We start from the raw sequence: 14,447 nt of genomic DNA, 5'->3' as shown, positions 1-14,447 counted from the left end.
CAGACTCTAATGACATTTTGCTAAGGATTCTCCCTTAATACCTTTGAGAAAGCAAGTAGCCAACCTGGGAAGACCCATCTGACAAAGAATGAACCAAAAAACAGTCAGATACTGAGACTCAGTTTGACAACCTGTAAGGAAATGAATGCTACCAACAACCATGTGAACTTGAAGCAGATACTTCCCCCACAAAGCTTCAGATAAGACTGCAACTTCAGGAACCACATACTGAAAGCAGCCTTGTGAGACCCAAAAGCAGAGGAGCCAGCTAAACCATCATCTGACCCACAGTAATATTACATAAGACTGTGAGATAATGCATGTGTTGTTTTAAGTACATACATGTGTGATAATGTTGATACCAAAAAAATAAATAAATAAATAATACACCATGGTTTGTCAGTCATTGTTTCAATTAAAAATGGTGTTCTAATTTTTGTTGTAATTAATCTTGGAATTTTATTCCTTTACAATTGCCAAAAAATAAAGATAAACAATAAAAACAGCACAATAAGGAAGTCTCGAGTCATACAATGTACACAAATGGGCATATATTTTTCAAATTAAATCCACCACTATATTTCTTATAAAGAATTATTTATTAGTTCTTAGGGATTACCTGAAAAATGTAGTCCTAGTCAAAAGGAAAGAAAAGATCAGATGCGGAGAATTTCTGAAGTGTGAAAGATACAATATACTTAGTTGTATAAGTCAAGATTACAGTCCCTGAACAAAGGACTGCAATCTTGTGCAAAGGACCTATAGTTTCTTCTACCAAAAGTTATCCTTTACCAGTAAAACCATCAACAGGTGCTTGAGGGTAGGGTAGGAACCACTCAAACTTGATTAGGCATATTGTAGGAAAAATTTGAGCCCAGGTTTGTGTATCTATACACAGAATTGGTCTGATTATCTATGTTTGGTGTAATGATTCCCTTTCTGCATTTTTGGAATACTATTCCTAAGTATAGGATGCTCTATCTCCAAATCACTTGAAATGGAAGACTTGTGTAAAGATATGGTAAGGGACCAGCAAGAACAACAGAAACGTAGGAGCACAATACCGTCTATTATGTGTAAAATTGGATACCCAGGGAATAGAGTGAAATGTCAAAGAAATTTCCTGGTACACAGGAAAGACAACCAAAAACACAGCCTTCTTCTATCCATGTGTTATCCAGCAAAACTCTATGCCTGTAGCCATTAAATTACCAGGTAAGGGTTCCATATACCATGCCATAAATAAGGAAAGAAAATTTAGACTAAAAAGAATATAAGACAATAAGAAAAAGATAACTCTTTTGATTCTGGGCTTAAGGAATGAGAATTTCCTAAGATATAAGTAAAACAAACTCAAACTTTCAAATTTCCATACCCCAATTCCATTTATAGTCTAGGTAAGGCATGACCAATATTGAAAGGTAATTAAAATGAAGCAGAAAAATAACTGTTGGTTTTGAAATCCAAAAGGTCATGACCTGGAAACTCACCTGGATCCCTACCCCTTAGACCATCTGGTGCCATCTACCGATTTCATGAAACTTTCAATGAAGGGCTCTGAAAAGGACTTGTCACACCGCTTGAACTGTTAGGCTTAGAAAAGAGCTAATTCTTCTGTAAGAATCTACAGTCTTTTAACAAAAGGATTATATATAATTTGGGATTAGTAATATCTAGGGAAAAAACATTCCAGTATGATGGATTAAGCAGATATCTTACACATAGTCTCCGCCTTATGGGAGAAAAGAGGGGAGGCTCATAATGGTCACCTTTTTCAGGTTTAATGAGACCAGAAAAAAACCTATATACCCTACATAGGGATCACTTACATTACAAAGCTATTATTAAATATTTAGTTCAAGAATAAATTTAGGAAATGTCTATTTAGATAAGATGTTCTATTTTTAAAAAACAGATAGTGTAGCTCATAATTCAATCACACAAGCACCAAACTTCAGACACAGAAGTACTTTATGTATACTATTTCATCATGCAAAATATTTTAAAAGACAAATATTAATGGGTAGAGTTTAAAAATTAATATCATTAATGTTTCATACTTAAACTGGTGTTAATAGATCTTAGTAGTTTCATCAAGGAAATGAGTATAACTGGAATTTTTTATTGTGAATATTTGGTAGGTGACTAATATGAATACTACTGGTACAGTTTGGTGCCACTGCTTTGATTCCCACTTAAGGCGTAAGTAGCTTACTCACACCATTGCTTCAACATCATCAATGCAAATGTCAACATAGTAGAAAAGGCAAAATTAGTATCTTCAACTACGATGACAATATCATTGATTTCCAAACCCAGAGAGAGTTTTAGGGAACCCCAGAGGACTTCACAGACTATCCATTGAGAACTGTTAGAACTAGGCAATGCTTACAATTTTTAGAAAGCAAAAATTCATTTACAATGTATAGTTATGTGTGTGTACCCACACATAAAAAATGGTTTAGCCTACAATGAAATCTCAGATCCTCGCCAGCTGTGTGATCTTGTGTGAATCATTTAATCTCTATAAGCCTAAGTTTCCTCAACTATAAAGTGGGGATAATAACAGCACATACTTCCTAGGGATGCTTAAGAATTAAATAAGGTTAATTTATGCATAGCACTTAGCATAAATCCTTATGTATATTAATAGCTCAATAGATGATAACTATTACTATTAACTATGACTTTTTATTATGATTTTAAAACTAAACCAAGAAGGTATGTTTTTAGAATAAAAAGCTATGATGGTCTCTCAATAATTTTCCCTATTAAGAACACCTGACCCAGTTTGTGATCTTAAATATTTTGCCATTATGCAATATTCATTATTAATATTTTAACTCAAATTTTGATACATATTTTTCAACATTATATCTATTCAACTTAAGCATATTACCTGACTTATTAAAAGGCTGGGGACTTAGTGCCTGCAATTATTACTTTGGGTACTATTTAAGCTATTATAAAAATGGTGACATTTTCTTATGATTTTGCTCCTACTGGATAACTACCTGTGACAGTCCAGAATTTTAACTGAGTACTGCTGATACTGATTAATAATATCAAACATAACCCTGGGCTGACTATGTAGTTTCAAAAACACAGGTTTAGAAAAAGGCTGAACAATAACAGAGCTATCTGGAGATCTAGATTCAGGATGAAAATTTACTGGCGAGGCAGCCACTGGATTTGATGTTGGGTTCGTATAGTTTTGACTTGTAGGCTTGAATGCAGCAGTAATACCTGTATTTTAAAATTACACAATATATTGAAAATGTTTCTATTAATTTTGTCAAAATACTTTATTTTAAAATTAAAATAGTACAATAATACTGTACCTCGACTGAGTATGCCATTCTTTATTCCCCTTGAATATGAGCTGGGGTTAACTCTGTTCAAAATATCTAAAAAAATTATATTAATTTTAAAATATGTACTAAGAAAATAGAAATCACAAATTGAAAACAAACAGGTTACTAGAAAGAATATATAAATTATCACTAATTTAAGAATACAGTTAATTTTGAACACATACATCTTTAGCTTCCAAAGAAACAAAAGAAACAAGATTATTAGCCTTAACTATTTTAAAGAGTAAGCACAACTGTTCTCATTAAAACTCAAGATCCAAAAGCCAGAAGAAAAAGGATGACAAATCTGATTATACACAAATCAAAACTTTCTGCAAGACGAAGAAATAGTACACACATTCAACAGCAGTCCAATACACAAAAAGAGTCTACATATTTGAAGTGTTCTAAAATGTATTTATATACAATCTATATCTTTCTTTGAATGGTGACAAGGTTGTACAGAAACTTGAGACTCATTCACACTTTTAAGCATTGCCATAGTAAGTTAAGAAAACAGTAATATGCGGGGCAAATTACATTCTTTGATAAATTCTCCTGGTTTAAAACAAATGTATAAATAAAATCAGAAAGGATCTATTTTCTCCTTCTACTTGAAATCTATGTTATTTCTCTATACTTCAGACATCTCAGAGTGGATATCTTAGCAAGTATTGGTATCTTTACTCTAACAATATAACAATGTCCAGCCCAATTACTTTATATGAAAGCTAGAAATCCATAGAGGCTATTCTTCCAAAAAGTTAAAAGGATTTAAGTGTGCTAACTGCTACATCATCAAAGTACAGTGGCTATAGGTGATGTCCCTCTTTTTCATGAATATAAGTTGCTGAAAAATGGATATGGTCAGAATCTACAACCCATCGAGGACTTAAGCCAGAGACTCTGAATCATTCAGTCTATATACAGTTTTAGCCATGTATGAATGACAATGCAATGAGGCTTAGATGTGAGAACTTCCATCTGATACTAATATACACTTAGGATATTCCAAAATTTTAATCTAAGCATTCCAAATCCTTCCTTATGTAACTGCTAAATGAGAAAAGACAGAAATAAACAGATAAACAGTTCACTCGGATAAACAGTTTCACTAGAAATTATTTCCAATCTCAGAAGACCTCCAATGCAACAAGCCAATCTAAGCCTACTTCTTTCTCACACATCTGATATTTAACCTTTGGCTTCCTTCTAGTCTCCAATCACATCCCCATTTTGATTCTCAAGTTCTTACTGGCCTCCCCCTCATCTCTCATCCCTAACTCCTTACAGTAGAATAAGTACACTGAGTCCCATAAGACATTCACAAGTTTTCCATTAAAAATAATATCTTATAAAATTTGGCTTTAGTAAAAGTAAATGCTTACTGGAAATTGCTGGTTTTGAACTCGATATCTCTCCAACAAAGATGGGCTCATCATCATCATTATCCTCAACTTCTTTTACTTTCTTCTGCCATGGTTCCAGTTCTTCTTCTTCACATTCTATAAAGAGTTCTGCCATTTTTAAATTATCTAATTTTCAAAAGGAGAGAAGTAACCTTAATTTTAAAAAGAAAAATAAAAACATTTTGCAGGGTGAGTACCAGGGATTGAACTAGCGGGCACTAGACCACTGAGCCATATCCCAACACTATTTTATATTTTATTTAGAGACAGGGTCTCACTGAGTTGCTTAACACCTCGATTTTGCTGAGATTGGCTTTAAACTTGTGATCCTCCTCTCTCGGCCTCCCAAGCTGCTGAGATTGCTGGGATTACAGGCTTGCACCACCATGCCTGGCAGTAAAAACATTTTTGTAATACCTGATATTGAAGATCTACTTTAACAATTCTAATAGCAATTTCTGAATTGATATTCGTAGTCAGTACCCTGTAATAACAGTAAGAAATTCAGATCTCTCTAGGATAAAACTAGTACAATTAAGATAGATTAAAAGGTAGATAGAAAGACAGAAAATGAAAGATATTAGTTATTTAACCATAAATAGAAAACTTAGAGATAATAAAATCCAAAGTTAGCTTCAGTAGTACATCTAATAATCTAATCATTATCTTTCTAAAGAGATATTAACCACGGGTAGACTAAGACTAAGAAATAACAGGTAGGAAACAAACTAGAATTACTACCAAATTCAGGAACATTAGGCACAGAGCAAAGCAGAGATAGGTGCTAAATTAAAATACAAGAAATGAGGGAGGCTTATACCAGCCAGGTTATATTACATTTTCTCACCTGAAGAAACCGATCAAACCAATACATACAGTAAATACTACTTCTCAGAAATTATGACCAAGTATACTGAGCTCCTAAGAAGCACTTAGATATAGGTGGAACACCAATAGCACCAGGATTTTAGGAAAACCTCCTATCCAAAAAAGAAATAAAAATTTCCAGGGTTCTGGCAATATCTTTAATACATCATTTTTAAAAGATAATTTTTTTATTATACTAAAATAATATCATTTCTACTTTTAACTCAAAATTCAAGCAATATTCTACCATAAAACTGAAAGATACCAACTGAAATTATGCTCTGGAGACAGCATACAAAGCAAATATTTCAACAAATTAGATGCCATTCTTTTATAAATATATAGAAAAGTATGTCACAAACCATTCCCTGGTCTAATATTTAAATGTTTAGTAATCTACCTATCAAAGGCCTTCCTATATTTTCAAATGTCATCAACATCACAAACTGACCCCTTTCTTTTATAATTGTACTATTTTACTAGTTATATAAGAGTTCTTTAAGTTTTTCAACTCAGATCATTAAAAATACTAAAATCTATATCACTTCTGCACAGAGTATCTTACCTTTATAGTCTATATCATTCCAGTCTACAACATAAAAAGGACATGGACTTGAAATCAAATTGAATGGTTCAAATCTTCACTGCCTTGTAATTGTGTGACTGAAGAAATTACTTGAAGCTATTTATGATATCTACCTAAGTTTTATATACATTCAAGAAAATGGAAAACACCATGTAAAACATCCTTTTTGAACTAGAAACTCAACCAATTAATTGCCTGTTTGCACTAATACTTGGTTCAATTATAACTTCCTCAATAAACCATTATATTTTTATTTTCCTTTGAATTTTGAACTACACTGACAGTCAATATCATTCAATTCAAATGTTAAAACACATGATCTCAAACTACTCTCTTTCTTCATGTCTTAATTTTACATAGCCACAGTCAAATTTAATTCACTGAGAATACATTTCCCCCAGAACATTAGATAATCAACATACCCACAGCATGAGATAACATATAGATAAGGTGAAGTAAGAGAGTACCTAATTTTGAAAAATTAGGAAAGATCCACTGTGAACTGATAATAAAAGTACTATTTATTTCCACCTGATATATGTAATGGGTTAAATTGTGTTTTCTCAAAAGCCATATGCTAAATTCCTAACACTCACTACCTCAGACTTTGGCTATATTTATAGATAGACCTTTAGAAATAATTATGTTAAAATAAGGTCACTAGGGGCTGGGTGATAGCTCAGTGGTAGAGCACATGCCTTGCATGCATGAGGCACTAGGTTTGAGCCTGAGCACCACATATAAATAAGTAAATAAATAAATAAATAAATAATATTTTTTAAAAAGGTCATGTGGGTGGCAATAAAATCCATATAACTGGTGTCTTTTAACATAAGTGAAAATTGGGATGCAGGCATATGCACAGAGAGAGGACCATGTGAAAACCTAATGAGAACATGGCTATCTACAAGCCCAAGAGAGAAGCCTGGCCCTCCCCTGTGGCCCTCTGAAGAAACCAACCCTACCAACAAGTTAATCTTGGCTTTTTAGCCTCAAAAATTATGAGAAAACAAACTTCCATCCTATAAACCACCTAGTCTGTGGTACTTTGTTGTGGCAGGCCTAGAGAACTGATAAGAGTATGCAAAGATCTTCCTTGTTCTTTGTCACAGGACTCTGCCATTGTTAAAATATCCAAAATACACTGCAGAGAGAAACGTTAAGGTCACATAGCACTTTTTAAATGTTTTCTAGAAATATTTTTTGTCTATGCATAGAAGAAACACATGAATATACTAAATTGATATTTATCTCTGTTAACAAAAAGAATAAAGTTCACTTCTACTTTACTTTTTTATATGAACATTTGCTACTCCAACAATTTTAAGTTTTTAAGAAAAAGTCCTCCACCTTCTCTTGAAGCAGTTAAAACAAAAGCCATACACACTGTCATCTGTTGTGTCCACAACAATTACCTTTTGGTTGAAAAGGGTTTTCGCCCATCAAGTTGCAGAGCTAATTTTCTGTAAATTGTCACCTAAGTACTGATACATGAGATCAGTCAATTTTATGAATCACTTTAAGGAAGACTAAATATTAAAACATGGGACTTGGGATTAAGAAATTATTGGGGAGAATTTTGATCTTAAAACTCACCATGTGACTCCAAACAAGGCAGCAAGTTATATCTGTTTTCCCTTCTGTAAAATAAAGATATATTATCATTAGGGTGGGGTAATTAAACTACAATAAACTCTTTTTTTCCTATAAAAAGCTCAATTTTTAAGTTGGATATGTTTGATATATACATAACTCATATAACTGATTCATCCCTAAATAAAGAAGTAAGCACTTAATAATTGAATAAATACAACAAATTACTAAATAAAAACAATTTTTAACCAAATTCTTTCATAAAAACTAGTAATCAATCACCTCATGATGTATTGTTTTAGTAAATCTTACTTTTCAAATGCCAGTTGGCATTCATCTTTATTACCTACTTTTCACGTTTCAGAAATGTAATAATTTCTGTAAGAAAACAAAAGTTAAAATAAATTCTAGTTTATTATTCTATTTTTTTAGCAACTGAAAAGGAACAAAAACTTGGTTGGATACATTTCATCATAGACTGATACATTTAAAATATAACTTCTGAGATCCACCCAAACTGGCCTCTGCTGCACAGGGCCCAGGCACACAGGGCCCAGGCGCACAGCCCTTTCCCAGCGGGGCAGACACTCGCCATAGCCTAGCCTCTGGTGCAGGACCACCCCGTCTGACCAGTCGACTACTGAGGAGCCCAGATCCAGCCCAGACTGCCACTCCAGCACACTGGATTTATGCTCTGAGTAGGTCAGGTTCATCTCTCCCCCAGCGGGGCAGACACCTCCCGAGCCTAGCCTTTGGCGCAAGACCACCTCTTCCTACCAGCAGACTACCACAGGAGGTCAAGCCCAGTGGCCCAGATTCACCCACACCAGCTTCTGCAGGGCCCAGATCCAGAATTCAGTAGCATCCATTGAGGGTCTGAAAGCCCAACATCAAGGTGAGGTAGAGACAGTCTGCACAGGTACCACAAGAATATAGGGAAGAAACTGTAATGTCTCAGATCCACACTGCAAGAAAGGAAGACACATAGACAACATGAAAAAACAAGAGAGGAAAGTGCCCCAAACAAGACAGGACACTATAATAACAGAACGTATGAACAGCGAAGTTGATGAAATGTCAGAGAAGGAGTTCAGAAGGTTCATAATAAAAATGATTTGTGAATTAAAGAATGACCTAAATGAGCAACTACAATCACAAATTGATCACTCCAACAAAGAAATAGGAGAGCAAATACAGGTAGCAAAAGATTACTTCAAAATAGAGACTCTGAAAAAAAAAAAAAAAAACAACAGTCAGAAATCCTTCAAATGAAGGATAGCTTAAATCAAATAAAAAACTCAATAGAAAGCATAACCAACAGACTAGATCACTTGGAAGAAAGAATGTCAGATAATGAAGACAAAGTATACAATCTGGAAAATAAAGTTGACCACACAGTGAAGAAAGTTAGAAACCATGAACAGAACATCCAAGAATTATGGGACAACATCAAAAGAACAAATCTAAGAGTTATTGAGATAGAGAAAGGCACAGAGTTTCAAGCCAAAGGAATGCACAATCTCTTGAATGAGATAATATCAGCAAATTTCCCAAGCATGAAGAACAAATTGAAAAACCAAATACAAGAGGCTTACAGGACACCAAATGTACAAAATTACAACAGATGTACACCAAGGCACATAATAATGAAAATGCCTAACATACAAAAAGAATAAGGATAGAATCTTAAAAGCCACAAGAGAGAGGAATCAGATCACATATAGGGAGAGACCAATTCGTTATCTCAGCAGATTTTTCAACCCAGACCTTCCAAGCCAGGAGATCGTGGAACAAGAAATACCAAGCTCTGAAAGAAAATGGATGCCAACCAAGAATCTTATATCAGCAAAACTAAGCTTTAGATTTAATGATGAAATAAAAACCTTCCATGATAAAAAAAAAAAAAAGTTAAAAGAATGTACAACTAGAAAGCCTACACTACAGAGCATCTTCAGCAAAATAGTCAAAGAAGGGGAAATGAAAAATAATGATGAAAATCAGCAGAGGGAGGGATTACACTAAAGGAAAATCTCATCAAAGAGAAACCAAGTCATGTTAAATATCAGAAATAAACAAAAATGGCTGGGAATACAAATTATGTCTCAATAATAATGTTAATGGCCTAAACTCACCAATCAAAAGAAATAGACTAGCAGATTGGACCAAAAAAAAAAAAAAAAAAAAAAAAGACCCAACAATATGCTGCCTCCAAGAGAGTCATAGAAAAAGACATTCACAGACTGAGGTTATGGGTTGGGAAAAAGCATACCACTCACATGGACTGCAGAAGCAAGCAGGGGTTTCTATCGTCATTTCAAATAAAGTAGACTTCAAACTAAAGTCAATCAAAAAGGATAAAGAAGGACACTACATTCTGCTCAAGGGAACCATACACCAACATGACTTAACAATTATAAATATATATGCCCCGAACAATGGAGCGGCTATGTTCATCAAACAAACTTTTCTCAAGTTCAAGAGTCAAATAGACCACAACACAATAATTTTGGGTGACCTTAACACACCTCTTTAATCACTATATAGATCTTCCAAACAAAAGCTGAACAAAGAAACTATAGAACTCAATAATATAATCAAAAACTTAGACTTAACTGAGTTAAGAATATTCCAACCTTCAATGAGAGAATATACTTCCTTCTCAGCAGCACATGGATTCTTCTCTAAAATAGATCACATACTATGCCACAAAGCAACTCTTATCAAATATAAAAAAGTAGAGATACTACCCTGCATTCTATCATATCATAATGGAATAAAATTAGAAATCAATGATAAAATAAGAAATAAAATACACTCTAACACCTGGAGACTAAATAATATGCTACTGAATGATCAGTGGGTTACAGAAGACATCAAGGAGGAGATTAAAAATTTTTTAGAGGTACCCAGATAGAATATATCAAAATTTCTGGGACACTATGAAAGCAGTTCTAAGAGGAAAGTTCACTGCATGGAGTTCATTCCTTAAAAGAAGAAAAAGTCAACAAATAAATTACTTACCACTACATGTCAAAACCCTAGAAAAGAACAAAAAATCAACACCAAAAGCAGCAGACAACAGGAAATAATTAGAATCAGAGCTGAAATCAATGAAGTTGAAACAAAAGAAACAATTGAAAAAACCGACAGAACAAAAAGTTTGTTCTTTGAAAAAATAAATAAAATTGACAGACCCTTAGCCATGCTAATAAAGAGAAGGAGAGAGAAAACTCAAATCACTAACATACATGATGAAAAAGGAAATATCACAATAGACACTACGGAAATACAGAAGATAATTAGAAATTATTTTGAAAACGTATACTCCAATAAAATAGAAAATATCGAAGGCATCGACAAATTTCTAGAGTCATATAATTTGCCCAAATTTAAGTAGGACGATATACACAATTTAAACAGATCAATTTCAAGTGATGAAATAGCAGACACCATCAAAAGTCTACCAACCGAGAAAAGCCCAGGACTGGATGGATTCACAGCCAAGTTCTACAAGACCTTTAAAGAAGAACTAATACCAATAGTCTCTAATTTACTTCAGGAAATAGAAATTGCTGATGATATGATTCTATACCTGGAACACTCTAACTAGTTTTCTAGTTTTCCACCAGAAAACTCCTAGAACTAGTAAATGAATTCAGCAAAATAGCAAGGTATAAAATCAACACCCATAAATCAAAGGCATTTCTGTATATCAGTGAGAAATCCTCAGAAAGGGAAATGAGGACAACTACCCCCTTCTCGATAGCCTCAAAACTAAATAAATAAATACATAAATAAAATACTTGGGAATCAACTTAATGAAAATGATGAAAGAACTATATAATGAAAATTACAGAACTCTAAAGAAAGAAATCAAAGAAGATCTTAGAAGATGGAAAGATCTACCTTGCTCTTGGATAGGCAGAATTAATATTATCAAAATGATCATACTTCCAAAAGCACTAAACAGATTTAATGCAATTCTGATCAAAATCCCAATGGCATTCCTCATAGAAATAGAAAAAGCAATCATGAAATTTATCTGGAAAAATAAGAGACCCAGAATAGCTAAAGCAATCCTTAGCAGGAAGAGAGAAGCAGGTGGCATCACTGTACCAGACCTTAAACTATACTACAGAGTAATAGTAACAAAAACAGCATAGTATTGGCAACAAAACAGACTGGTATTCCAATGGTACAGAATAGAAGACACAAAGACTAACCTCCAAAACTACAATTACCTTTTTTAGACAAAGGTGCCAAGAACATCATTGAAGAAAATATAGTCTTTTCAACAAATGGTGCTGGGAAAACTGGAAATCCAAATGCAACAAAATGAAATTAAACCCCTATCTCTCACAATGCACAAAACTCAACTCAAAATGGATCAAGGATTTAGGAATACAACCAGAGACCCTATATCTAACAGAAGAAAAAGTAGACTCTAATCTTCATCATGTGGGATTAGGCCTCAACTTCCTTAATAAGACTCCTATGACATAAGAATTAAAATCAAGAATCAATAAATGGGATGGAATCAAACTAAAAAGTTTCTTCTCAGCAAAAGAAACAATCTGTGAGGTTTATGGAGAGCCTACATCTAAGAAGCAAATATTTAACCTTTACACATAAGATAGAGCACTAATCTCTATTATATAAAGAACTCAAAAAACTAAACACCAAAAATACAAATAAACCAATCAATAAATGGGCCAGGGTCCTGAAGGGACACTTCTCAGAAGATGATGTACGATCAATCAACAAATACATGAAAACATGTTCATCATCACCAGCAATTAGAGAAATGCAAATCAAAACCACTCTAAGATTTCATCTCACTCCAGTCAGAATGGCACTTATTATGCATAAAAACAACAATAAGTGTTGGCGAGGATGCAGGGGGGAAAGGTACACTCATACATTTCTGGTGGGACTGCAAATTGGTGCAGCCAATATGGAAAGCAGTATGGAGATTTCTTGGAAAATTGGGAATGGAACCACCATTTGACCCAGCAATCCCTCTCCTTGGTCTATATCCAAACAACTTAAAAATAGCATACTACAGGGACACAGCCACATCAATGTTTATTCACAATAGCTGAACTGTGGAACCAACCTAGATGCCCTTCAATAGATGAATGAATTTAAAAAAATGTGGCACATATACACAATGGAATATTACTCACCAATAAAAGAGAACAAAATCATGGCATTTGTAGGTAAATGCATGAAGTTAGAGAAGACAATGCTAAGAGAAGTTAGCCAATCCCAAAAAGCCAAATGCCTAATGTTTTCTTTGATAAAAGGAGGCTGATTCATACTGGGATAGGGAGAGGGAGTATGGGAGGAATAGATGAACTCTAGATAGGGCAGAAGGGTTGGAGGGGAAGGGAGGGGGCATGGGGCAATTAACGATGGTTGAATGTGATGAACATTATTATCCAAAGTACAGGTATAAAGACACGAATTGGTGTGAATTACTATATATACAACCAGAGATATAAAAAATTGTGTTCTATATATGTAATAAGAATTGTAATGCATTCTGCTGTCATATATAAATTAAACACACACACACGCATGCGCGCACACACACACACACACACACACACACACACACTCATGGCCTTCTGTAAACAAGGTGTTATGCTAAATTCTAAAGGGAAACAGATGAATAAGTCTCAGCCACAGTCTTCAGAAATTTATGACTGAATGTCTGTCATTCATTGGACTTAAAAAAATTCTGTTACAAAAAAAAACATTATCATAAAAACCACAATTAAACTGCTTTATTTGAACCAAGAATTTGTTATCTGTGGGGGGCTGGAGATAGAGATCAGTGGCAGTGTTTGCCAAACAAGTACAATGTTCTGGGTTAAATATCCTAACACACACAAAAAATAATTTGTTATCTGTATTTTCATGTATACAGAACAACATAAATTTTATAGAAATTCATATCCCCTTACATTCCTATAAATATCCCAGTTGCCGAATACCCGTATTCATCCAGCAGAATGACTCATAACCCAAATCAAACATGATATGACCCTTAACCATACTCTTCCCTCAACCTATTTTCACATAAAAGCAGGTCCTGAGTTGATCTTGCCATACAGGTATGTAGGGAATCCTACAGCTGCTGAGAAGCTCAAAGGTAGATGCAAAAATGAACCCTGGAGCAAATGTAGGCAGCTAGGTAGTACCTGTGAGGTCTAAAGTCATCTTCCAAGGCCAACAACCCAGTCAGGATGAAGGGATGAGGCTGAATCAGCCTCTCTCTTCTCAATGCAGGGAAGATGGACACAATTAGGTCTGTGTGGATTGCTGATCCCGGGCTCCTAGGGTATATAGACCTTTATGTCTTGTGAAAATGTCACAGGAAGGTGGGGCAGCCTCCATCTCATGGGACCCTTGGAAACAACTGTTAGGACAAAGTGGTTGCCAAGGCAGTGACCTCATTCACTTCCCCAAAGGAAGTGACCTCACCTCACTTCCATGGTGATGGAACTCTCTGAACTTGGGATCCAGGAGGCGAGGCATCCAGAGGCAGTTTCACTCCCAGTGGGCTCACTTGATTGTCTGTACCAAGGCCAGAGTCATTCTTTGTTGGTACCTAGTGATGTGTGGATAGCCAAA

The 14,447-nt window shown here is 34.5% G+C and overlaps 1 long non-coding RNA gene across 1 annotated transcript in view; it reads right to left on the bottom strand.

The window, feature by feature from the left end:
* Positions 1-4,783: 4,783 nt before the first annotated feature.
* LOC143388471 (uncharacterized) overlaps positions 4,784-14,447 on the bottom strand; it is a 77,597-nt gene continuing 67,933 nt past the window's right edge. Inside the window, exons 3-4 of the long non-coding RNA XR_013090008.1 lie at positions 7,812-7,855; positions 4,784-4,858 (exon numbers count right to left, since the gene is read on the bottom strand). This is a non-coding gene — a long non-coding RNA (uncharacterized LOC143388471). The remainder of the gene's footprint in view (positions 4,859-7,811; positions 7,856-14,447) is intronic.

This window comes from Callospermophilus lateralis, unplaced genomic scaffold, assembly GCF_048772815.1.
Source record: "Callospermophilus lateralis isolate mCalLat2 unplaced genomic scaffold, mCalLat2.hap1 Scaffold_93, whole genome shotgun sequence".
Lineage (NCBI taxonomy): Eukaryota > Metazoa > Chordata > Mammalia > Rodentia > Sciuridae > Callospermophilus > Callospermophilus lateralis.
This window is presented reverse-complemented; position numbering and strand designations above follow the sequence as displayed.